Source organism: Lepidochelys olivacea (assembly GCF_965140295.1).
Source record: "Lepidochelys olivacea isolate rLepOli2 genome assembly, chromosome: 5".
Classification (NCBI taxonomy): Eukaryota; Metazoa; Chordata; order Testudines; family Cheloniidae; genus Lepidochelys; species Lepidochelys olivacea.
The window spans coordinates 70,128,939-70,155,924 of record NC_140415.1 but is presented as its reverse complement, the minus strand read 5'-3'; the positions used below and the strand labels follow the sequence as shown (position 1 = coordinate 70,155,924).

General features: G+C 39.1%; 1 protein-coding gene across 7 annotated transcripts in view; it reads left to right on the top strand.

Moving 5' to 3' along the window:
- The window catches only part of PJA2 (praja ring finger ubiquitin ligase 2), a 125,235-nt gene that overhangs the window by 32,940 nt on the left and 65,309 nt on the right, over positions 1-26,986 (top strand). The gene's annotated exons all lie outside the window — the stretch shown is intronic.

Genomic DNA, 26,986 nt, shown 5'->3' with positions numbered 1-26,986 from the left:
GTAAACCTTGCTGTTCGGGGGGTACTGGCTCAAGGTTCAGGGTGAGAAACAGTTCCTGGCTGTCGGGAAAACTGGTTTCTCCACTTGCTTGCTGTGAGCTATCTACAACCTCATCATCATCATCTTCCTCGTCCCCAAAACCTGCTTCCATGTTGCCTCCCTCTCCATTGAAGGAGTCAAAGCACATGGTTGGGGTAGTGGTGGCTGAACCCCCTAAAATAGCATGCAGCTCATCATAGAAGCGGCATGTTTGGGGCTCTACCCGGAGCGGCCATTTGCCTCTCTGGTTTTCTGGTAGGCTTGCCTTAGCTCCTTAAGTTTCACACGGCACTGCTTTGGGTCCCTGTTATGGCCTCTGTCCTTCGTGCCCTGGGAGATTTTGACAAATGTTTTGGCATTTGGAAAACTGGAACAGAGTTCTGATAGCATGAATTCCTCTCCCCATACAGTGATTAGATCCCGTACCTCCGGTTTGATCCATTCTGGAGCTCTTTTGCGATTCTGGGACTCCATTATGGTTACCTCTGCTGATGAGCTCTGCACTCACCTGCAGCTTGCCACGCTGGCCAAAGAGGAAATTAGATTCAGAAGTTCGCGGGCCTTTTCCTATCTACCTGGCCAGTGCATCTGAGTTGAGTGTGCTGTCCAGAGCAGTCACAATGGAGCACTCTGGGATAGCTCCCAGACGCCAATACCGTCGAAGTGTGTCCACAGTACCCCAAATTTGACCAGGCAAGGCCAATTTCAGCGCTAATCCCCTTGTCGGGGATGGAGTAAAGAAATTGATTTTAAGAGCCCTTTAAGTGTAAAAAAAAAAAAGGGGGGGGGGGCTTCGTCATGTGGACAGGTGCAGGGTTAAATCGATTTAACGCTGCTAAATTGGACCTCAACTCCAAGTGTAGACCAATGCTGGGTGTAATTAATGATCTGAGTTACAATATATAAACTAACCTTTCCTGTACCCATTTCCTTCCTCAGACTGTGCTGCAGAAAGATGGGAGAGGGCCACTTTAGGTACAGGGAAGGCCAAATGACCTGAAAGGTAGTGGGAGGGAAATATCACCCAACCTTTAATTCATGTCTTCACCTGGATCCTGTAGGTGTCTCCCAAAATGTATTGAATGCGATACAGCCTTTTTCAACATACCTTCATTGTGGAAGAACAACTATGTCCAGGCCCTTTGACAGAGTCTGAGTGGATGACTCAATCCCACAAAATCTTTATCCCTTCTTTTGAGGTGGTAGGTTACTTTTCTTTTTGGTGACACTGACTGAAACAGCACACCACAGTAGAATTTCTTAAAATGAGGCTTATTAAAAACGGAAAATTAATTTAAAACAAATTGTTAATATATCTAGATCTACACTTTTGATAAACAAGATAATGCCGCCTTAATGTAGGTAAGAGAAGAAAATCTAACATGTTCCAAGAGCAAGTCCTGTCTCTGACCTCTCGTATGAAAGTTCTTTCCCCACGTTCAGATTTTTCCCATCCCAAAGCCAGGTTACTTCCACCCTTACGACTTTCCCTATTTCCAAACCCAAAATATAGCACTTCCCAGCTTGTTCTGTAAGTATCTGCCTATCCCATGAAGTTGATTGGTTTCTGATGGGCCTACCCTTTGTTCCTGAGGATGGTAGTTCCATGTGGCTGCATGGAGTTGTTTGTCGGGCTTGCTTGTCTACGCTTTAAACACTGTGCTGCTGTAGTGCTTCAGTATAGAAGATACCTAGGCTGATGGGTGGGATTCTTCCATCAGTATAGGTAATCCACTTCCCCAAGAGGTGGTAGCTAGGTGGATATAAGAATTCTTCCATCAACCTAGTGCTGTCTGTGTGGGAACTTAGGTTGGCTTAACTACGCAACTCAGTGGTGTGCATTTATCATACTCCTGGCCTACATAGTTGAACGAACCTTATTTTGTAGTGTAGACCAGGCCTGTGTCTAAAACTTGCCTACTTAGATATGAAATATTAATTTACTGACTGACTATAATCTGTCACACAGACTATTTCAATAGAAGAAATGTTATTTAATTGTTAAATAATACTAATGTGTAAGGCCCTACCAAATTCACTGTCCATTTTGGTCAATTTCAGGGTCATAGGATTTTAAAAATCATAAATTTCATGATTTCAGCTATTTAAACCTGAAATTTCACGGTGTTGTAATTGTAGAGGTTCTGACCCAAAAAGGAGTTGTGGGGGGGTTGTAAGATTATTATAGGGCGGGGTTGCGGTACTGCTACCTTTACTTCTGGGATGCATCTGAAGGCAGAGCCGCTGCCAGTAGCAGCGCAGAAGTAAGCGTGGCCTGGTATGGTATTGCCACCCTTACTTCTGCACTGCTACTGGCAGGGTCCTGCCTTCAGAGCAGGGCCCCTGGCCAACAGCTGCTGCTCTCCAGCTGCCCAACTCTGAAGGCGGTGCAGAAGTAAGGGTGGCAGTACCGCAACCCCCCTAAAATAACCTTGTGCCCCCCCACAATACCCTTTTGGTTCAGGACCCCTCCTTTGAGAAATGCTGGTCTCCCCCGTGAAATCTGTATATTCCAGGGTAAAAGCGCACACAAGACAAGATTTCACAGGGGGAGACCAGATTTCACAGTCCGTGACGCATTTTTCATGGTTGTGAATTTGGTAGGGCCCTATTAATGTGGTGGTACCTAGAGGCTTCAACTATGATCAGGGTCCCATTATGTTAGGCACAACATACAAACACATAGTACAAACATGTAGTGAGAGACAATTCCTACCCCAAAGAGCTTATAGTCTAAATAGACAAGACAGACAGGGCGAGAGTAGAAATGGGCACAGAAAGGGGAAGTGACTTGTCCAAGGTCACAAAAGAGGTCAGTGACAGAGCCAGGAATAGAATCCAGGTCTCCTGAGTCCTGGTTCAATATATTAATAAATAGTATAGAACATCATCACTCTACATGGTCTTGTCTAGATTTAAAAAAGACACAGTCCCTTCTCCAAAGAGCTTATGATCAAAATTACACTCAAATTGCATGTTGTTTAACAGACAAAGGAATGATAGGGAAAGGAGAGAGGACAGTTAAAAACACATCATTTTACATACAGGAGTCTGGTTTTGTTTGTTTTTTTTTTCAGACAGAGAGCACATCCATCAATTTCAGTCCTTCTGTAGGTAAAATTGTACCTTTCAGTTGCAAAGCAACACTAAGGAATTACTAGTTTAGTACACTTTATTAGTTTAGTTTTAATCTTTTGTCTATAAAAGAATTCTTCTACCAGAATTAGCGAAAGGAGCAAATCACCCAAGGCTTAGCCAATGATTGAGAGCTCTCATGGCTGTCTTCATATTAGCAAAATGCACAACTCTTCTGTGGTGACTGCTGTGTAACCCACACTACATTTTTTTTTTTCCTTTTTAGGCTTTTTGAACTATAAGATGTAGATTTTTCTTCATCAGAAAACCAGTCTATATTTAGACATTATAATTATTGGATATGCCCAGTAGTTAGTTCTGAAAACTTTTATTATTTCAATTATTTAATCGCCTTACTTTTCCTGAATAATAAAACAGGTTTAGTCTAAAATGTTTCACTTTCTAATTTGAGTAATTCTGCTTTATAAGTGCAAAAAAATCCTACAGAATGCTTTTGCATTTACTGTAAAATCATTGACTATAGCAGCTTTTAAAAAGCAACACATTTTTAAAAAAATACACTGAAGTTGAAAATTTGTGTATGCAGTCCTCTTCCCAGAGCCATTAAAGATGTGTTGAAAGTCTCTGAATTTTTGGTGCTTTTAGGACAAATTTACAATGGTGCAAATGTTTGATTCTTTTGTGGTTCACTTGGATAAAGAGTGCATTACTGTCAAATGAAACCGTCATAGGGAGGAAAATACTGAAATTACCAGTGAATGTGAAATTGTACTTTGGGATTAAGATGTGTGGTAGGAAAGCAGTGAGATTAATGTAATCTTGATGTAATTAACGATATTGAGCATAAATGGTCGGCTCATATAACTTGATTCTATCACATTTCTAGAGTATTTTTCTTGGATTATGTTATACATTCTAGAGATGTAATGCTTCAGTGTTTATAAGGGTATCAATCTGATATTGGCACATTTATATATTTGACCTTATTTTTTAAGTTTTTTTTGGTCATTTGGTACTAATAATCTCTTTTGGTCAAAAGGGAATGTCGCCTCCTAAGAAGTAGAAAAGGAATGTGTTAGTGTAATCTGGTAGGAAATTTGATTACAGGAATATTCTTTTTCTAAAAGTGTAAATAAGGGGAACTTTGTATTACAATAGTAAATCTCCTTTGTCTTAAAGAAAGAAGGTTAATCCTTTCTGGTCAAACCATATCAAGGAAAACATAGTTCTGCCCGCTAGCAAGGAAGCAAGTCTACTCTACTTTTACACTTCAACTCCTTTCCTTTCTTGCTAATAAAAGTATAATAGTGGACTTTTTTTGGGAGAAGTACTTCAACAAGGAAATGTTCTTTCCCATCTCACTGCATTTAATGGCAAAACCCTGAATTATGAACCTTACCCAGAGCCCAGTGAAATCTATGAGAATCTTTCCATTGACTTCAGTGGCCTCTGGATTGGGCCTTGTATACTTCTGGAGAAGATGCAGAAGGAATATTGCAATTTGTTAGTAAACTAACTGAAAATAAAAACAATATAGTCTTGGTTAGACTGTAGAAAATGTAACACTAAAAATTACGTAGTGATAATTGGCAGTGGCAAACAGTGAATGCAGCTTCTTTATTTTGGACATAAAACACTTAGCCCCAAATTATATGAAGCATTTAGATTATCTTCTGAATGCTACTGTTGTTTGTATTATTGTAGTGCCTATGAGCCTCAGTCATGGATCAGAACCCAGTTGAGGTAGGTGCTGTATAAACACAGAGCAAAATCCTCCACAAAAGCTTACAATCGAAGTAATAAGACAAAAGGAAACAGATGGATATGGACAGACAGGAGAATACAAAGAATTAATAAGACAATTGTTGCCTAATCATTGTTAATTTTTTTTGTAGGCATCATAGAAAAGGAGAGATTTGAAAGAGGATAATGAGGTAGCTTTGCAGATCTTTATGGGGAGCGCATCCCAAGAATGAGGGGCACCATGCAAGAAAGTTCAAAGGTGCTTGTTTGAAAATTTAAAAGTGGGCTAAGGAGGCTGGCATCATGGGCTATCACACTGACTGTGAATGAGAGGTGACAGGTAGGATGAGGATAGGTTGTGAAGGGCATTTGAAGTGAAGACAAGCAGCATATGTTTGATAATGATAGAGAAGGGGGAGCTAAGATTGGGATGAAAAGACAGGGCTGACATGGCCAAAGTGACGGGCTAGGAAAATGATATTTGTAACAGCAGGCTGATTGATGTGAGTAGGGCAAGATTGTATTTGCTCCAGAGAGAGACTGGAGCATGAGAACAGGAGTGGATGAAGTGCATGTTGCAGGTGAGCAAGGGCTTGGGGGTTGGCAGACTGGATCTTGCAATGGGAAAGAGGGACAGAGAGGCAAGGGTGGAGGAGAGTGAAACGTGGAGAGAATCAACCACAATAGCAATGAAAGAAAGAAATGAATGAGAAGCAAGTGGAGTTAGTATAAGACAAGGATAATGTGCATTTGCTCACATTAGTGAAAAAGTTGTTGTTACTGAACAATTTAGCAAATGTAGTCTGAGAGAGTCCCTGACCGCCTTCCCATGGGCCTCCTCTTAACCTAGAGGGTCTTCCCTATTTTCTACTGCAGGAACCATCCCTCTGGTAGCTATATATGGAAGCTTAAAGATTCCAGAAGAGAATACCATATAGCAACAGAAGAGAGTTCCCGTCCCTTGAGATTGAGCATACTACTTGTGTCTGGTTCTTCTAGATGGGTGGCAAAAGATCAAGTAGTCTCCAACTCCGCTCTCCACACCCACATCAGTGCACTGCACTGCAAAGCTCACGCTGAATATACTCAGGAAAGAGGAGTGGTGGCCACGAGCAGGAAATTAGTTTGTGCTAACACAGCACTTATCACCTCCCTCCTCTTACCTGTGCCGTCACTTTGGAGGGCTGGAACTGGATTCTCCCCTTCTTCCAGTTCTGCCTATGCGGTCTGGGAGCATAACAAAGTAAAATCTCATTCTGTGGTCAAGTTAGTGATAGAAAGGTAAGGGAGGTTTCATTTGACTAATTAAAATCAACAGAATCATAATTTCAATGGTATTGCATGGCAAAGGGGATGTGCTGCTCCCAGCTCCAAGTTCTCAGGTTGATGGAAATTTTGATACTAATAATTTTGATAATAATAAGTGTCATGGGAAATGGGTCAAGTTGAGTATCGTTGGAAAGCCCTGTCTCCCATGAACACAATGGTACCAAACATGACAAAGCTAGAACAGTTATGTAGATACATATTTGAGAAAATGTTTAAAAATCAACATTTTAAATTATACAATGCTTTGCTTACGGGAAAAAAAGACATTGATCTTGGGTAACCATAGGGAAATCTCCCCTCATTTAAATTTTTTTCAGTACTTTCAAAAAATTGGTAGTGCTCTGTTATGAAAGTTATTAAAAATAAACAAGTTTCTTTCATGACAAGTGTGTACATGGAAAATCTCCAGGTATTAACACCTTTAATTACATCACAGACGTTTTCATACAGTGCCACCACCTGCTCCCTTTGAATTCCATGGGATAATTCCCTATGGTTTGAATGGAGATGTGATATATCTGATTATAGTATAGTATTAATTGAAAGCAAATGTATATAAATGCTGATTCAAATATGAATGTTCCTTCTTACTTTTCAGCTGATTGACTACCACCTCTTGATAACCTGGATTAATTCCTTCTTGAAAAGTTTAGCCTTCTCGGTGTTTCTGTGTCTCCATGGTTATAGATGTTTGAGCTCTTTTATTCTCATTCTTATAACAGTTTAGAACTATTTTTATGGGGACAAAATCCACACACAAACACTGTTAGGGAAGTCACAACTCCTTAAATCTGCAGATAAATGCTAAAATTTTAGCTCTAATCTAAGTAAAAGAAGGTTGATTATCATTTTAAATGTTTCACTATTTGTATTATTCTCCCCTCCTTGGAATTCAGGAAGAGATGGGTGTAAATACATGCAGATATTTTTGTGCAATCAGATGCTCTATTGAGGGGAGATGAATTTGCGCAATGCTCTATTTTTAAAAGTATTTTTACCCATCTTACATGTATTTAAAAACAAAACAAAACTTCTTGCTTATTTAGGGTTGTTTGATGGAACAGGTATCGTTTTGGTGAGGATCCAAAAGGATAGTTGCCAAATTACAACAGCATATTTCAGTTACATTACCATATAAACAGTATGCTGCTGGATTCTATTTAAAATAGTAGTCTGCATTCACAAGTATGGAGTGATAATTTACATTAGCAATGATAAAAGAGAAAAAGTTTCTAATAGAGTAGGTAGCTTGGGGCTTGTTCTAATAGAGTAGGTAAACTATTTTAGTTGCTTCAGCCTTACATACCCATCTCCTAAAGTAATTGTTGACTCTGGGTATTTCAAAGTTGATAGACCTGGGTGAAGCCAGTAGCCACTTGCTCTCTACGTCTGATAAGTGAGTATAAACATGTTAAAGCCAAGTTACAAATGTACGTATACGATATGGTATACTGTTTGGTTTGGAGTGACTTAGCTAACTAAGTTGATTATAGAGGACCCAGTCATGTATCTTCTGCAAACTTATAAAGTTTGTGGATGATACTAAATTGGGAGGCCTTGAAGTTGCTTTGGAGGACAGAATTACAATTAAAAATTATTTGGACAAACTGGAAGTGTGGTCTGAAATAAATAGGATGAAATTCAGTAACGACAAATTCAGAGTACTCCACTTAGGAAGGCATAATCAATTGCACAAATACCAAATGGGAAATGACTACGTAGGACTGCCTAGGAAGGAGTACTGCAGAAAAGGATCTGGGGGTTATAGACGATCACAAGAAAAGGCACAAGAACAAATCCTCACAGACACACCCCTGGAACCCTGACCAGGAGTATTCTATCTGCTACCCAAGATCCATAAACCTGGAAATCCTGGATGCCCCAACATCTCAGGCATTGGCACCCTGACAGCAGGATTGTCTGGCTATGTAGACTGCCTCCTCAGGCCCTATGCTACCAGCACTCCCAGCTATCTTCGAGACACCACTGACTTCCTGAGGAAACTACAATCCATCGGTGATCTTCCTGAAAACACCATCCTAGTCACTATGGATGTAGAAGCCCTCTATACCAACATTCCACACAAAGATGGACTACAAGCCGTCAAGAACAGTATCCCCGATAATGTCACGGCAAACCTGGTGGTTGAACTTTGTGACTTTGTCCTCACCCATAACTATTTCACATCTGGGGACAATGTATACCTTCAAATCAGCGGCACTGCTATGGGTACCCACATGACCCCACAGTATGCCAACATTTTTATGGCTGACTTTAGAACAACACTTCCTCAGCTCTCATCTCCTAATGCCCCTATTCTACTTGCGCTACATTGATGACATCTTCAGCATCTGGACCCATGGAAAAGAAGCCCTTGAGGAATTCCACCATGATTTCAACAATTTCCATCCCAACATCAACCTCAGCCTGGATGTGTCCACACAAGAGATCCACTTCCTGAACTCTACAGTGCTAATAAGCGATGGTCACATAAAGACCACCCTATACCGGAAGCCTACTGACTGTCATACTTACCTACATGCCTCCAGCTTTCACCCAGGCCACACCACACGATCCATTGTCTACAGCCAAGCTGTACGATACAACCGCATTTGCTCCAACCCCGCAGACAGAGACAAACACCTACAAGATCTCTATCAAGCGTTTTTACAACTACAACACCCACCTGCTGAAGTGAAGAAACAGATTGACAGAGCCAGAAGAGTACCCAGAAGTTACCTACTACAGGACAGGCCCAACAAAGAAAATAACAGAACGCCACTAGCCATCACCTTCAGCCCCCAACTAAAACCTCTCCAACGCATCATCAAGGATCTACAACCTATCCTGAAGGACGACCCATCACTCTTACAGATCTTGGGAGACAGGCCAGTCCTTGTTTACAGGCAGCCCCCCAAACTGAAGCAAATACTCACCAGCAACCACACACCACACAACAGAACCACTAACCCAGGAATCTATCCTTGCAGCAAAGCCCGTTGCCAACTGTGTCCACATATCTATTCAGGGGACACCATCATAGGGCCTAATCACATTGGCCACACTATCAGAGGCTCGTTCACCTGCACACCTACCAATGTGATATATGCCATCATGTGCCAGCAATGCCCCTCTGCCATGTACATTGGCCAATTGGACAGTCTCTACATAAAAGAATAAATGGACACAAATCGGACGTCAAGAATTATAACATTCAAAAACCAGTCGGAGAACACTTCATTCTCTTTGGTCACTCCATTAGAGACCTAAAAGTGGCAATTCTTCAATAAAAAAACTTCAAATCCAGACTCCAACGAGAGACTGCTGAATTGGAATTAATTTGCAAACGATACAATTAACTTAGGCTTGAATAAAGACTGGGACTGGATGGGTCATTACACAAAGTAAAACTATTTTCCCATGTTTATTCCGCACCTCCCCCCCCCACTGTTCCTCAGACATTGTTAACTGCTGGAAATGGCCCACCTTGATTATCACTACAAAAGGTTTTTTTCTTTCCTGTTGGTAATAGCTCACCTTAGGTGATCACTCTTGTTACAGTGTGTATGGTAACACCCATTGTTTCATGTTCTCTATGTATATAAGTCTCCCTACTGTATTTTACAGTGAATGCATCCGATGAAGTGAGCTGTAGCTCACGAAAGCTTATGCTCAAATAAATTTGTTAGTCTATAAGGTGCCACAAGTACTCCTTTTCTTTTTGCGGACACAGACTAACACGGCTGCAATTCTGACACAAGCTAAATATGAGTCATCAATGTAATAATGTTGCAAAAACCCCACAAATGAACATTGGTTTTTTGATGTATTAGCGGGAGTGTTATAAGCAAGGTACAAGAAGTAATTCTTTCACTCTGCTCAATACTGATAAGACCTCAAGTGGAGTATTGTGTCCAGTTCTGGGTACCACATTTTGGGAAAGATGTGGACAAATTGGAGAAAGTCCAGAGGAGAGCAACAAACATGATTAAAGAGGAAAGTCATGACCTATGAGGAAAAGATTTTTTTAAAATTGGGTTTTTTCAGTCTGGAGAAGAGAAGACTGAGGGGATACATAAGTCTTCAGGTATGTAAAAGGTTATGATAAAGAGAAGGGTGATAAATTATTCCCCTTGACCTCTGAGGACAGGACAAAAAATAATGTGCTTAAATTGCAGCAATGGAGATTTAGGTTAGACATTAGGAGAAACTTCCTAACAGTAAGCGTAGGTAAGCACTGCAATAAATTACCTGTGGAGGTGGTGGAATCTCTGTCATTGAAGGTTTTTAAGAACAAGTTAGACAAACATCTGTCAGGGATGGTGTAGCAAATATTTGGTCTTGCCTTGAGTGCAGGAGACTGGACTACAGGGCCTGTTAAGGGCCCTTCCAGTCCTACATGGCTATTATTTTTGTGATTCTTTGTGCTTGATATTCACAAAGTCAAAACTCACTCTGTTAAATATTTTCAAAGTATGCATTAGCACACCAAATAATTTTAAATATAAATTAATCCCCATAGTCCAGAATGGGCCAGGTACTGCTGAACAACCTGCTTCTTCACAAAGTATTTCACACTTCTTAAATTATCTGTACAGTGCTTCTGAACTTTGATCTACTTTGGAGGAAATACTGGCTTGTTGAAAGGAGGGATTCCTGATGCTTAAATGCCACAAGACATCACCATCTGCTGTTTCAGTCATTAATGACTGAAATCATGACTCTGTAATTTGGGAGGTGAACCAAAAATCATGGTTTTCATTTAATTTAAAGTCAACCCAGTGGAGAGCTGGCTGCCATCTTATTAATATCAGACTACAGGCTGCTTTCAACCTGGGGTAAAGATAGCTGTAATAAAAGGTTGACAAAAAGAAAAAAATTAAGGCCTAAGAATAATCCCTGAAGCACCCACATTTGTTAACATCTTTGTATCTGAAATAACACTGCTTATGGAAACAACCAATGTACATTTCTCAAGTAACCTACAAAACAGTTTTGAGTGGCTCTAAAGCATAATACTCTTAAGACTTTGAAAAGTAACTTGCAGCTAATAAAAATCAAATGCCTTAAGTACATTTTAAATATTTTCCTACAGCATGGTCCTCCATTGCTTTAGGTAAATCCCAGGTGGCTAAAGATGGTGGAATGTCCTAACACTGGAAGTTAACTGTTTTACCAGTGCACATAGTGTGAAATCTGTAAACTTAGAAACTAACATTAACCACAACCAACTTCAAGAACGTTTGTCACAAGTACTTGATTTGGGAATGGCCACATTGCGGTGCAGTGGTATGTCTCTTCACCACTCTAAGGTATTTATTTGCTCATTCGTTTTCTCAGTATTTTTCCTTTTTTCATCTGGCAGCAGTGAGTCGTGAAATAACCTCCCCACCAATTTGAGCCCTGGCCAGCAAAACTGAAATAACTCTTTACTGATTCAAATCTATGTTATTTCATACATTCTTTCATGCTTTCAAATATATCTTCTGGAAAGAAACAATAACATTAAATATCAGTTACTACCTTAATTATTGATGGCACAGGCATTTTAAGGAACTTGAGGACTAGAACTTTTATTTGGAATTATGAGATAGTGTTTTAATAACTTCTCAAAACTAATTGCCCAAAATAGAGAGCATGACGAATACAATTTACCAAAAACTTTTGCACTTAATAGAGGTTGCTAAATTGTTATAATCTAAGATAGTTAAAACGTCTCAAAAGTACTCATTTTGGTAGTTCTCTTCAATTATATTGATGTGCCATATAATTTTTGGGAAGGAAAGAAACTTGGGGAACTAATGTTGAGACCACCACTGTTGGTTTTTACCTTTTCCTTACCTCCATTCCCTTTTCTCCTTTTCTACATTTGTTACAGTTCTTCTGTGTGCTCTTTTTTCTCTTTGTCTGCTCAAGTGTATTTTCTCCCCATTTTTGGTTTTCCCTGAAATTGATTCATTTTGAGTTATTTTCTGAATTACCAGCAGTGATACATTTTACATAAAAGATCCCATAGGAAAACTGATTAGTATTGTACAATGCTAGGTTGCAGTCCTGCAAACACTTTTGCATGTTTATAACATTAAGCACGTTAATATATTCATTAACTTGTCTGTTGCTTAAAGTTACACACTTGTGTAAGTGTTTGCAGGATCAGAATCCTAGTTAGCTTCTTTTTGCTGTTTTAGAGCGTTGCTGTGGCTGTCTGCTTGCACAATCACTGCCTAAGGTGCACCAAGGCTTGTGGTGGGCAAAATGGTGAAGCAGCTCTGCAAAGTATGAATGATTCAGAGGAAACATAATACCATGCAGCTGTTCTTTATAATTTACGGTTTGATCTTTACCTGGTAGCTTGCATACTTTGAGTCTGTCTTTAAGTGACAAATGGAGCTCAATCCAGCATGTTATTTCTGATGCCTTCTAAGCCACATGGGCCTTAGAAGGCTGTGAACTCTGTGATAAATTCTTAGTCTGCTGAAACAGTCTACCTAAGGATGAAAGATCCTATGTTGTAAACTAGTTGAATTTCATAGGGGATGATAACATGAAGATGAGCTTCACAATCCACTTCTCTTGTGATCCATAATTCTGGATTTTCCATTCTGTTCATCTCTCTATCCTAGGTTAACAGTAATTCTGTGCTGTGTGTAATAGTGTTAGGGGAAATGGGTCTTGTCAAACAAACCTGTTTTCATTCTTTTATCAATCAAGTTTGTAATCTCAAAGTAACTGCAGAGGTGTAATATACTTAAATTTTTATAAGGTGTTTGATTTAGTACCACATAATATTCTGGTTTCAAAAATTAGCACTGCACAATATCAATAAAATATATACTTTAATGGATTAAGAATTGGCTAATTGACAGATCTCAAAGAACAGTTGTCCATGGGAATCATCATAAAATGGGAGTGTAACCACAGGGATTGGTAATAAGCCTGATATTCAACATTTTCATAAATGATCTGGAAGCAAACATAAAATCATTCCTGGTAAAATTTGTAGATGACACAAAGATGGTGGAATAGTAAATAATGATTTGGAGAGGGCAGTTATACAGATCTTGCTTGTTAATCTGGGCCTATTAAAATAAAATGTGTTTTAGTAGAGTCAAGCGCAGAGTTCATACACGTAGGAATTAGGAAAGCAGGCCACATCTAGAGAATGAGAGATTACCCTGGAAAGCAGTAACTTTGAGAAGGGCTTATGGGTCATAGTGGACAAGCAACTGAACATGAGCTTCCAATGTGATGCTACGGGAAAGAGGGCTAATAGGATCCTTGGATGTATAAATAGGAGAGTAGTGGAGGAAGGTGATTTTATTTCTGTATATGGCATTGGTGAGAAGTAAATTAGAATACTGTGTACGGTTCTGGTGTCAATATATTTAAAGGAGTGGTGAAAAATTGGACAAGGTATAGAAAAGAACCACACAAAAATGATTTTAGGACTGGAGAAAATGCCTTGTAGTGAGAGACTTAAAGTTCAATCTTTTTAGTTTATCAGAAAGAAGATTGAGAGGTGACTTGTCTACAGTGTAACCAAGGGGAGAAAATACTGGCTACTACAGGGTTTGTAAATCTATTAGAGAAAGGCATAACAAGAACCAGTGGCTTGAAGTTGATGTCAGACAAATGCAAACTACTTGCCTCAATGGGTGGGAAACTTTATGGGGCCAGCAATGATAGGGGCAGCCCCAATTGAATGGAAAGGACATGATAAACACACTGAGGGGAAGCTGTGTAAAAGACCTGAGATTTTGCTGATGGGCTTTATGCTCATAGATTCATAGATATTTAGGTCAGAAGGGACCATTATGATCATCTAGTCTGACCTCCTGCACAATGCAGGCCACAGAATTTCACCCACCACTCCTGCGAAAGACCTCTCACCTATGTCTGAGCTACCTTGTATAACAATACTAAAACCTCCTTATCCCTACTGGAAATACCTGAGACCATTACTCCTCGTTCTGTCATCTGCTACCACTGAGAACAGTCTAGATCCATCCTCTTTGGAACCCCCTTTCAGGTAGTTGAAAGCAGCTATCAAATCCCCTCTCATTCTTCTCTTCCTCAGACTAAACAATCCCAGTTCCCTCAGCCTCTCCTCATAAGTCATGTGTTCCACTCCCCTAATAATTTTTGTTGCCCTCCGCTGGACCTTTTCCAATTTTTCCACATCCTTCTTGTAGTGTGGGGCCCAAAACTGGACACAGTACTCCCAGATGAGGCCTCACCAATGTCGAATAGAGGGGAACGATCACGTCCCTCGATCTGCTGGCAATGTTCCTACTTATACAGCCCAAAATGCCGTTAGCCTTCTTGGCAACAAGGGCACACCCTGTTGACTCATATCCAGCTTCTCGTCCACTGTAACCCCTAAGTCCTTTTCTGCAATTAGGGGAAGACATTGTGGGTTTCACAGGCCGAGGTCTCCCCTCTTTAATACTCTTTGTGTGCCCCTCTTCTTTGAGGGGAAGTAGTAGGATTCAAATGAGGTGACTGCCTGATCTATCAATCATGGAATACTTTAGTGGTCATCTCATACTAATACTTGTGTGAGTTCCCCCAGTCACAAGTGAACTTTGGGAGAACCTCTTTTGATCTTTCTCCTTCCTTTTTGTTTTCTAATATATATAAAATAAAACATAAGAATATTAGGATTATTTGTTCCTTGGTTATATGTGTTATGTCACATGACTATGTCATTGGCTCTTTAATTATGGGGGATTTATTTTATTTATTGTTGGAACAAACATTTTGGGTGCAATGGTAAAAAGTTATAGTACATTTTTTTGTGATAGCACACTATTTTAATATTATAAATAGATTATAACCACCATTATTATAATGGTAGTTCAATTCCTTTTTGCAAATGCTACTCATAAATTAGGTATATTTGCCTGCATAAACAATTTAACCCAGACGGTTTCTATATTAATCAAACTTTTTGTTCAAACTGTTGTTAATTTTGATATGGGATTTGTCAAGCAATGTAGCCAGATGTTTGGGAAAGCCCAGGTTAAAATATATAAATTCATTAAAAACAAACCATGGCAATATTAATATAGATTAATAGCTATGCATGTAATAGCTAAAATGTTTTATAATGTAACTGTATATTTTTGGCTACTGGTGCCATAAATGATTAAACATAATCAGTTTAATGCAAATATAAAAATCAAGTCTCAGCTAAGTAATATGGTATTAGGATTGACACCCCAACAAAGGTGCACCCTAAATTTGACTTTGAGAGCTTTATCTTAGATCAAACTCTGATTGGTATGTGATTGAGTCAACTAATGGTGATTAAAGTTGATGCAGAAAGTCCACATTCTGCAAAATATATTCTTCACAATACACCAAATTGGTGAAAGTGTGATGAATGGAAGGAGACGGGATATATACAGGCTATCACACATTTGTGAGTCAGCTGGTCACTCCTGTCCAATTTCTTCAATTAAGGGAATTCGGGGTAAGGTTGGGGTGGGAAGGTAGATTAAAAAAAATCTACCATGCTAACCATTTAAAGCTGTACCAGAAAAAAGACATTGCAAATTTAGGTATTCCTGTAAAGACCAACCTCTGTCCTTCAAGAAGGAAATGTGGAATTGATCCTTTTGGAATTTGGGGGAGTGTAACAGGTTTACTTGGAACAGGAATATCAATTTGGAACTTGGTGGCTTTTGAAAGAATTAGAAGGCAAATTAACTGTATGGCTCAGGAAAAAGCCAACAAGGTAGTTAACCTAATATTAAAAGGCGATACAAGTTTTAGCAATAGAAGAAAGATTTACAATTTTTGACATGCATGAGATAACAAGATTGTTTGAGACAGACTAAAATTAATCAATTAATAGAACACAATAATGATCAGGGAAGAAATCAATATATGGGGAAGGAATTATCTCTTCTGCATATGGTGACTGTAGTAAATATTATTGCAAGCACCTTACAATTTTTAGAATTGGGAAAAGTGCCCGACCTTAATTAAGAATGGACATATCTTAAATTGGTATTGTCCCAAATTCATTCAAAGAAATGGAGGAGAGAAAGCAAAATGCCTGACTAAATGTCAAGTGATATTATGTGGTGCAATTAAAAACCTAGGATTTGGGACACCACATCCTAATCATAACTCATGTTACTTATTTAAGTAAAATATGTTGCAACTCAAAATCTTTGCATATCTTGTTCATGCTGTGTTTGACCCAGATAAGGATGTATTTGGTCAACTAGCTGCTATTTACTCCATAGGTTGCCTAGAAGACAACATTATTAAGGAAGGACTGAAATTACCCTTCCTGGTGGTTTATCATCAAGAAACTTAGGCCTGGTCCATACTAGACAGGTTGGTTTAACTATGTCAGGGGTGTGAAAAATCCACATTCCTGAGCGGCGTTTGTTAAGCTGATCTAAGTCCCTGTGTTGAGCTAGCTACCATCTCTCGGGGAGGTGGGTTACCTTCACCGATGTGAGAACCGCTCCCATCAACGCAGGCAGTGTCTATACTGAAGCACTACTTAATTGGTGCAGATGTGCTGCTGTAGCATTTTAAATCCAGACATGGCAAGTCCCGCAGACTGCCCGTTACTTTCAAAAGGAGCGTCAGTGGGTCTGTAGGTGTAATGTATTTGAGGTAACAACCCCACTGTGTGGCCAGGCAGAAGGGTACCTATGGAACCTACTGAAAGCTAACTCAACAAGTGTCATGTGCAGTGCAACTGACCAAATGGAAATCTCCCATGGAGCAGGAGACCTACAATGGAAAGGGGCAATATTGTGTCTAACAAGTGAAAAAGATTTGTTTATAATAGTCAAATTAGGTGTCAGGTCACAATTCCAAATTTCTGTTTTAAGCCAAAACTACATATGATTATTGGGCATACAGCAGTCTCCCTTGTAGCTGTGTTTGAAAATGAAATTGTTATCCTTTGTAACCTAGATTATCAAGAGCTAACAAGGCAGAGTACCCCCAGTCTTTCTTGCATCCAAACAACTGTTAGATTTACAGCTAAACTAATTGTTAGAAAGAAGAATGTGCATTTAATTGACATTAGTAATGACATGGACTAAGCGGAGCAAATACTGAATAAATTATTAGATGGAACAGATGACTTATTACCAAGCCCTTTATGAATGAAAATTGGATTAAAAGGAAGAATTGTCCAAGGAAGTATGATAATGATGTATGGGAGGAAGGATTATAACATTGTCGGGATATCGAGAAATACCAAGAAGTCAACCTCAATTGATCAATACTATCCCCATTCCTTCTCAACCATGGTTGCTCCAACAATCCATCGCCACTGTAAAGATCACCCTGTGTTATGGATATGTAAACATGAGCAGAATAAAGCCTTGGCAAGTACCAGAACATCTATATATTTCCATCCACTGGTAACAGCCAGTAAAAACAGCTTACCAACCACGAGAAACTCCATTTAAAAAAAAAAAAAAAAAAGCAACCATCCCTAATTTAGGTATTAATAAAGTTTTCTGTGTAGTAACATATATAACTATGTTGCATGTAGAGCTAATCTAATCATCTGTGTGATGGGGTTCTTATTCATTCTTATTTAGAATCACCCCATTAAAGGGGGAGACTTGTAGCCAAGAATAAAATATATTAAGTATATTTAGGATATAGAGGTGAAATATAGGTATTAATAAATGTTGTAATGCAGGTTGTATAAGCCTGAGGCCTATAAGGCATTCAGTTTAGCCACACTAGGTGTTATGCCTCAACCAAGTTGGTGTGACTAGGTGACCGAAAGACAACCCTGTATCAGTAAATTGTAAGATTACAGTAAAAGATATGCTAAGTGCTGCTGATCTGGAAACTACATGACAATGGACTAGGAAATGTGCTGCAATGTGTCAGTAAATATCACAAGATGACGGATGATAACGTTTTGGGGGATTCTGTAGTAACTTGAACGTGCTATGGTAACCTATTGACATAAATGTTATACTCCTGGGGGAATTCTGTGCCAAAAATTAAAAATTCTGCAAAGAATATTGTAAAATTCTGCAAATTTTGAGTATCAAAATAACACTATATAATCACATCAGTTTCAATTATTTTGGTAATTTATTTCAAAATACCTGTCAGCAACTATGTGTAACAATACAGATACACAAATATTCCCCAAGGAAAGAAACCTCTACAACAACCAGTTCCTGCTTCTCTGCCCCTCTCCTCCAGAGTCCAGTTGGGGATTCAGATGCTCACCCCCCTCCCGAGCCCAGTCGTGGGCCTTTCCCAAACCCAGACATTCAAAACCCCTATCCCCCAGAGCCCAGCCGCAGTCCACGCCCTGGTCCAGAAACTCACAACCTCTACCCCTCAGAGGTGATCTGCAGGGGGGCCCCAGCCCAGACACCCACATCCCCTGTCCCTCAGAGCCCAGCCAAGTTGCCCCTCCTAGCCTGGACACACACACTTCCTACCCTCTTAGAGCCTAGGGATACAGAGGGAGAAACAGCCTGATGCTGGGTCCCAGGCTTGCACAGAGTTTCCGGCTTGGTGCCGCCTCCTTCCTTCAGAACGTGCTGGGAACTGCAGCTGCTGGGAACATTCCAGTTCCCTCCCCTTCCCTCTGGCCTTGCCTTTTATTTGTGAGCTGGGCTCTGCCGAAGCCAGCAGCCCCTAGGGGAGGCCAACATCTCTGCAGGCCCTTTCTGTGGGGGAAAAATGGAAATTCTGTGCACACAACATTAATTTCTGCAAAATTCTGCTTTGCACAGTGGCACAGATTTCCCCCAGGAGTAATGTTAATGAGAATTAAGGGAACTAAGAGGGTAGCCAGTGAAAAATGGGGTGCCCCTAATTAGTGGGGTTTGGAAATACGGATAAGGAAAAATGGGTTGGAACCTTTGAGCCTTAAAAGGTGGAATCATAACTCAGGATAAAAAGGTGTTGCCTGGCCAGTGTGCTGATGGAAGGGGAATGCACAGAGCGCCCTAGGATGACAATCATGGATGATGATAATGATAATGACTAACCCTTCAGGGTCCCCAGCAGGTGATATGAAATGTGAGATTTAAGTGGTGCCAGTCTTAGGGCTAAACATTTTGCACTGTCTTACTATCTACTGTTGTATTTTAGTGTAATTGTTTATCTACGTAGTGGATTTGTTAATAAAGGGACTTGTGATATATTGCTTCTAGGGTCTGTTATGCTAGGGATACTGATTATGATATTCCTGATTCTGTAGCGCTTGGGAGACCAAACCTTTCTTGACCACTGTGGTCTCAAAGATTGGTTAATATTAATTAATCAGTCAATCAATCACCAATCCATCATTAAGGCTACATTAGAGCCTTTTGACATCTTTTCCAGTTGTGAATGAGCCTGTCACAGAATATCTTATTTCGTATTTCATGGTTACAGATGAGGAAATAAGTCTTTCTTTGCCCCTAGAATGTACAGTTAGCACGGCAGAGCCCAGGAAACTCTTCAACTGTATCTGTAAAGATTATTTTTGTGTGAATTTTCGCTTTAAAACTATATTTCTCAATTATGTTAACATTTTTCCACAGTATCTGTCTTATATATTAAAATATGTGTATTTATTCGGTTTAGTATTGTTACTTGTAAGTCAATAAGGGAAAAGTAAATATTTAAGCCACTGGAAGGTGGGGAGGGAACTTGCTATACCTTCAGAATGGATGGAAACACTAAAGGCAGAATACAGACTAACACGGCTGTTACTCTGAAAACTAAAGGCAGTTTAAATTTAGATTTGTTTAAAATGTACATTTGAATTTATACCCATTCATCAAAAGAATGAAGCTAACTATAAATTTGTATTTAAATTTCAACATAACAAACTGAATATTTCTCCCAACATCACTGTAACGGGTTAGGTCACAGAGACCCACTTGGAACTGTCACCTGATGTGCTGAAACTACCTCTGAGCCTGTTTTCCCCGGTTGCGTGGGACTTCAGAGCCCTATCTTGTTGAGCCAGACATGCTAGCCTGCTGCAACACAGACCCGGGGTCTGAACCATGCTCCCAAAGCTGCAGACTAAACTGAAAACAGTTCAGCAAGTACTCCTGTCTTCAGCACCCAGACACCCAGCTCCCAATAGGATCCACACCCCAAATAAATCTGCTTTACTCTGTATAAAGCAGGGGTGGCCAACTTGAGTCTGAGAAGGAGCCAGAATTTACCAATGTACATTTCCAAAGAGCCACAGTAATACATCAGCAGCTCCCACCCCATTTCCAGCGCCTTCCACCCAGTGGCAGCCTTGCCAATCAGCGCCTTCCCCTCCCTCCCTGCACCTCCTAATCAGCTGTTTCATGGTGTGCAGGAGGCTGGGGGTGGGGGGAGCGAGGGCATGGCAGTCTCAGAGGAGGGTGTGGGAAGGGGTGGGGTGGGGGCAGGGCCTGTGGTAGAGCCAGGGGTTGAATAGTGAGCACCCCCCCGCACATTGGAAAGTTGGCGCCTGTAGCTCTAGCCCCGGAGTCGGTGCCTGTACAAGGAGCCGCATGTTCACTTCTGAAGAGCCGCATGTGGCTCCGGAGCCACGGATTGGCCACCCCTGGTATAAAGATTATACAGGGTAAACTCATAAATGGTCCACCCTCTATAATGCTGATAGAGAGATATGTACAGCTGTTTGTTGCCCCAGGTATTAATCACTTACCCTGGGTTCATTAATAAACAAAAGTGATTTTATTAAGTATAAAAAGTAGGATTTAAGTGGTTTCAAGTAATAACAGACAGAACAAAGTTAGTTAACAAGCAAAATAAAATGAAACTCACAATTCTAAGCCTAATACATTAAGAAACTAATACAGGTAAATCTCACCCTCAGAGATGTTCTAATAAGCTTCTTTCACAGACTACACTCCTTCCTAGTCTGGCCCAATCCTTTCCCTAGTTACCATCTGAGATGGAATTAACAAGGACTGTACCAAGGGAATTTCTCCTGACTGGCAGCCCCCTTTGTTCTGTTACACCCACTTCTATAGCTTTGGCCCAAGGTGGGAATCTTTTGTGTCTCTGGGTCCCCACCCTTCCTTCTAAATGGAAAAATACGAGTTTTAAGATGGATTCCAGTATCATGTGACATGGTCACATGTCACTGTAAGAACTTATTCTTCATTACCCACATACACAGGAAAGCTTGCAGGTAAATAGACCCATTCAGAACCAATTGTCCTAGTCAATGGGAGCAATCAAGATTCCAAGCCACCATTAAAGCCACTTTGCATAATTACAATAGGACTTCAGAGTAATACTTCATATTTCTAGCTTCAGATACAAGAATGATACATTCATACAAATAGGTTGAACACACTCAGTAGATTATAAGCTTTGTAATGATTACAAGAGACCTTTTGCATAAAGCATATTCCAGTTACTTTATATTCACACTCATAAACATATTTCCATAAACATATGGAGTATAACGTCACAATCACATATTGCATCTTAGTCTAGTCATCACTGCACTAAGATTAGTAGGACCAGGGTGGATAAAAATCAATGATTTTTTTTATTTAAATCTGATTTTTTTCATAAAATGCTTTTTGAGGGAAAAAAGATAGATACATTATAGCTCAAAGATATCTCATCATGGAATAAGGATTATAAATTCTAATTCTATAGTATGAGATAATATATTCATGTAACAATTAAGACAAGTTTTGTAAATGAGTTCGAATAGTTCATGGATTAGGGAACCAATCTTATGGGGTTCCAGGGACTTCTGTGTTAATTGTTTAGGTTAATCTTTCTATCTACCCAATGGGACTCAGTGCTTAGTCTAGAAGGTACCATCAGAGATGCGTAGTTTTGCAGTTCTCAAACTGTGTATTTGTCTCTCCAGAGATTAAACATGCTTGTTAACAGTAAAAATGTTTTAAAATAATACACAGAGGTGAGAAATAACAGATCCCAACTTTATTGTCTCTCTGCAAATTTGTGCACACAGAGTCAATCCCTTACTTCTCTCTAAAAGTGCAAAGTTTCAAAAAGTTCAATGAACAGAAGATTGTTGGGGGCGGAATAGATCTGGACAAGGAGAAGTCTGGAGATGAATGTGAGAAGGGAGGGACAGGCGGTAAAACAATAGTGAAACAGTTTGAGCAGCATATTCCAGGAGTCTTGAGGTCTTTCCGAGTGTAGCCTTCATTGATTTGAGGTCTACCATACCATTCTCTCACTAGAAGGGAAACCTATAACGGCAGCAGGCCGTAAAAGACACCCAGTTTGGGAATAAGAACCATTCAAGAAAATATGTTTGCTGATGATGTTTTAAAGAAAGTCACATCAGTGAACTGGTAGAAGTCACTTAAGCACTTGGATTCAGAGACTGTTGAAGTGATAATCTCACTTTTAACAGCAGTAGCTTCTTCTGCCACTGTAGAAAATAAGTATTTCCTTTAGACTAATTCATTACAAATTGAGAAATTGTTTGGGACCTGAAAAAGCAGGAAAGCTTGTTTTTCTTTTCCAGATTATGAACAAACAGGAAAATGAAAGTGAAGTTGACTGAGTTAGCTGCAGAAGCCAATATTTTAAGTTTCTCATGTTGGCCTCTGGCTGACATAGTCCGTTTAATTTTTTAAAAAATATTTAATTTAACTATTTTAGTTTAAAACAATTTTAACAAAAACAAACCTGATTTTAAAAAACTTGAATGTTTAACTAAATTCAAAAATTCAGATGCTTGTTTTGTTAAGATATTATATGTTTGCTGTTGAAGAAAAAAATCCAGACTACATAAATGTTGTTGTTTTAGTTAAAACAATTTAAACGTCTGTCTGGTGATGTTCTCTTCCTAATAGAGCATGGCAAGAAAATTCTCCAAATATTAATGATTAACTTGTTGAATTGGAGATAGTTTACCTCCCAGTGACTTCATAAATATCTGTTTGTTACCTTTGATAAATGAAATAACCAATCATTCATTCATTTTCTGATATAGCAGTAAAACTAATCTGAAAAGTTTTCCAAATAAATCACTTAAAAATGTATAGTGTGTGCCTTCTAAAAATGAAACCTCCATCTATCTCTGAGTTATGAAGAATATGTATTAAGGTTATAACAACCAACAAGAATGCACTTTTATGTAGAAACCATGATTAAATGGAGTCTTCCTGACTAGTGATTTAAATCACTAGCCCGCTGCCGGTCTGGGGTTCTGGCTGCCAGCCCCTTGCCAGCCGGGTCCCGGCCGCAGGTCCTGCTTAGCCTGCTGCCAGCCTAGGTGAATGGAACCCCAGGCTGGCAGCGGGCTGAGAGGGCTGGCAGCGTAAGATCAGCATTTTAATTTAATTTTAAATGAAGCTTCTTAAACATTTTGAAAACCTTGTTTACATATGACAATAGTTTAGTTATATAATATATAGACCTTTCGAGAGACACCTTCTAAAAACGTTAAAATGTATTACTGGCACGCAAAACCTTAAATTAAAGTGAATAAATGAAGACTCAGCACACCACTTCTGAAAGGTTGCCAACCCCTGGTGTAGGTACTCCACTTCCCCGAAAGGTGGTAGATATGTCAGCTGGAGGGCACTGTCTACGCCAGGAGTTAGATCAGTAACTATGTTATATTTACATAAGTTGCTAGAGTAGAACAAGCCTTAGAGTGGCTGAAAATTTGGCAGGTAATGGGAAAAAATGAAATTTTAGCTTGAATAATTGTAAAATATTGTAGATCAAAATAGTTAGTGGAAGAGAGACATTTGAAAAAGTGACATAGGTTTGATAGCTGACAGCAAGTTGTCACCTCTGGCAGGGCTTTGCAATATTATATGGCAGCAAGAAAGACCAGTGCAATTTTGGGCTGTGTAGACAGTGATGTCACAGAAGAAGGATGTGATAGTCCAGCACTATAAAGGTCTGAGCTTTCACCTGAAATACTGCATTCTGTTCTGGAATCATCCATATTAGCAAGCTAAAGCTATATGGGAAGGAGTCCAGGAAATGGCAATGAAAGTGACTTAAAGTGGCAGGAGAGACTAAAATTACTAAATGTTTCTTGCTTTAGTGACTGCTAAAAGTAGTAGGTCAGAGGAGAGAATATATACCAGGAAAGAGGATTTATTTAGAGTGATTTAAGGGGATGAAATTAAGTAAGGGAAATCTTAAGCAGAGTATCTGGAAAAATGTCCAGAGCAGAAGATCATTTGGACTGTGGAATAGTCTTTCAAAGGAAGTGGAGGAAACTTAATTGCTTGATGTTTAAAAACAGGATTGGAGGAAGTGTAGTATAGGGAATTTTGCTCTCCCACTGTCCATGCTGTACATCATGGGATAAATAGAGGACCTCAGCTTCCATGATTATTGATTTAGTACCTGTCTTGAGTGCTAAAGTTACTCCAACTCTGAAATATAAAAGGGGGGAAATGTGATCCTGAAAGTCTTTCTCTAAGCTTTCAGGAATTCCTGTAAATCTCATGAAACTTGATGTGCATTTAGTGTATAGATTAAAGTATATGTAAGTTAAAATACTGCTCCAAAATGAGAAGAGGTCACCCGTAATGGCTATCCATATCTTCAATAATGAAGCATAAATAATAAAATGATTCATTGTTTAAATAATTTATTTAAGATGCTATTTGCGTTTAAATAACTTCTCAGAAAAAGCATAAGTAACAAGATCCAGACTCACATAGTGCCTTTTCTTAGTGATGAAGTTCAAGCACAAGGGAAGTCCTTAAATTGAGAGAGAATCTCCCAGGAACTTCCAGATTTGTATCTTTCCCAACTTGACATGAATAATAACTTATATTTATCAATCTGTAATTGAGACACAACCTGATTCTCCTTTAAGGTGCTTTATAGATGCTTTGTAACTGAGTTCCTAAAACTTATGTGAAATTATTCCATTAATGTTTACCTTGCACGCATTTTTCTTTGTGTTCACCAGCCAGAAATTCTCCAGATTTGCCTTTTAATACTGAAAACAATATAACCATTGTCTTCCTCAGAAAAAGTCTAGTACCCAGATTACACGTTAAAATCATGACAGTTACAGTTCTTTAAACTTTTCTTTGAGAATATTGACATACCTGCAGCCCAAATGGCTTCTGCTGGAAGCCTTTAGGTTGTAATAAGTAGCCCTCCTACATCCATTGCTTCAGTTGAAGTTTTTAAAGGGTGGTATCTTAACTGAGAGAAGCTCCAGGAAAAAAAAAATCCTTTTTTCTCTCCAAATTTTTTTCTTAGGACTGGCTCTGGCTTCATCCTGCTTGGAACAAAAAATTGCCTCCTTTGGTGTGTCTGTGTTGGCATAATTAATACATGCTTCAGCAGTGGTGTAGGTTTTTAAGAGAGGTAAAAACACCAGCACCCCATCTACTCTTAATATTTATACTGTTACCACCTGTGCAGTTGCACCATTCTTGGCAGTTGACCTAATATAGGTACTAACTTCGGTAGTAGAAAAAGTGCTTGAGTGCACATGAGGAAATCTCCTGATCATTGGCATCATATGTCTAAACAAACAACTTTATCCTGCTTGTCTCCACTGAACTGAGCATGGTTCTTAAAGAAAGAATATTTGTAACAGCTGGGAAAAATAGAACTTCCATTTGAACTCCAAATATATTTGCTGTCTTTGAATGTGGGCTCTCAGAGAAACTAAACTCCCTCTTGTCCTTGCCCCATCCATTTCGGTGGCTGTCAAGGTTACAAAAGCTAAAGTGTTAATTGAATATCCAACAAAGTTAAAGATGGCCGATTGACTGGAAAAATTACTTATATGTAAGAAAGCTGCTGAACTTCTGAAGTATAGTTCTTTTAATTACAGTAATTGGGGAAATTATGCAACATGAGCACTTCTAAATCAGGCAGACTGCAACTGGAATTAACATTGCACCAGAAACTTTTATAATATCTAGTATATCAGCATTTTTTCCTATTCAAGTTTTCTTATACCTTTGACTGTATCTTCTTGGTAAAGTCAGTAGGATCCATTTAGCCTGGATCTTATTACCATAATAAGATCCCACATGAGTTATTACTTTGTATGGCTACTCTTAATAAAGTTACCTAATGTAAAGAATCCATCACTACCCCTTGTGACCTGGAATGTTTATTCTAGAAGATGTGCTCTGACTACCAATATTTTTCCCCGCCCCAGAGAGAGACTAACTGGAGCCAGCTAACTTTTGTGTTGTTACTGTTAGGCTTATTTTCAACAGTACTTAAGTTTGTGATAAAACTTCTTATGGTCGTGTAAAATGTCAGACCCATTAGCAGCAATGCATGTCATTTAAGGAAGAGCAATCAAGTGTTCTATGTTCTTTATTTGTAAATTTTTGCATATATAAGGAAAAAGCCTAATCACAAAAAACAGATAGTGTTTGTAGTGAAGATTTGAATTTGAGATATGATCTATTGACCTCACAGGGTGGATTGTGCAATGTTCAGTTCTGACCTTTTAAAGTTGTTGCTTTACGTGGCTCAAACAAGTGAAATTTTTTCTTTGAAGCAGCAATTCTTAAATCAGCACTTCTTAAGAAATACTGGATGTGAGCTACAGTTGTTCTTAACTCTTTTCTTAATCATATATTATGCCTTTATGACAAAATGCTAAGTTTATATAAAGTGTCAATATACTTTTCTTTTGCTTAGGGGACTACTGTAACTTCTGAACACTTTTTTTTTTTTTGTAGCATGCATTTAATAAAAGTAGATTGTTCTTTCAGCAAACCCTTTACGTAGATTGTTCTGAAAAACAAGTAGTTCATAGTTGTGCTTTGGATGGTTTATCAAATAACGAAATCCTAATTTTGCAGTGCTGAGT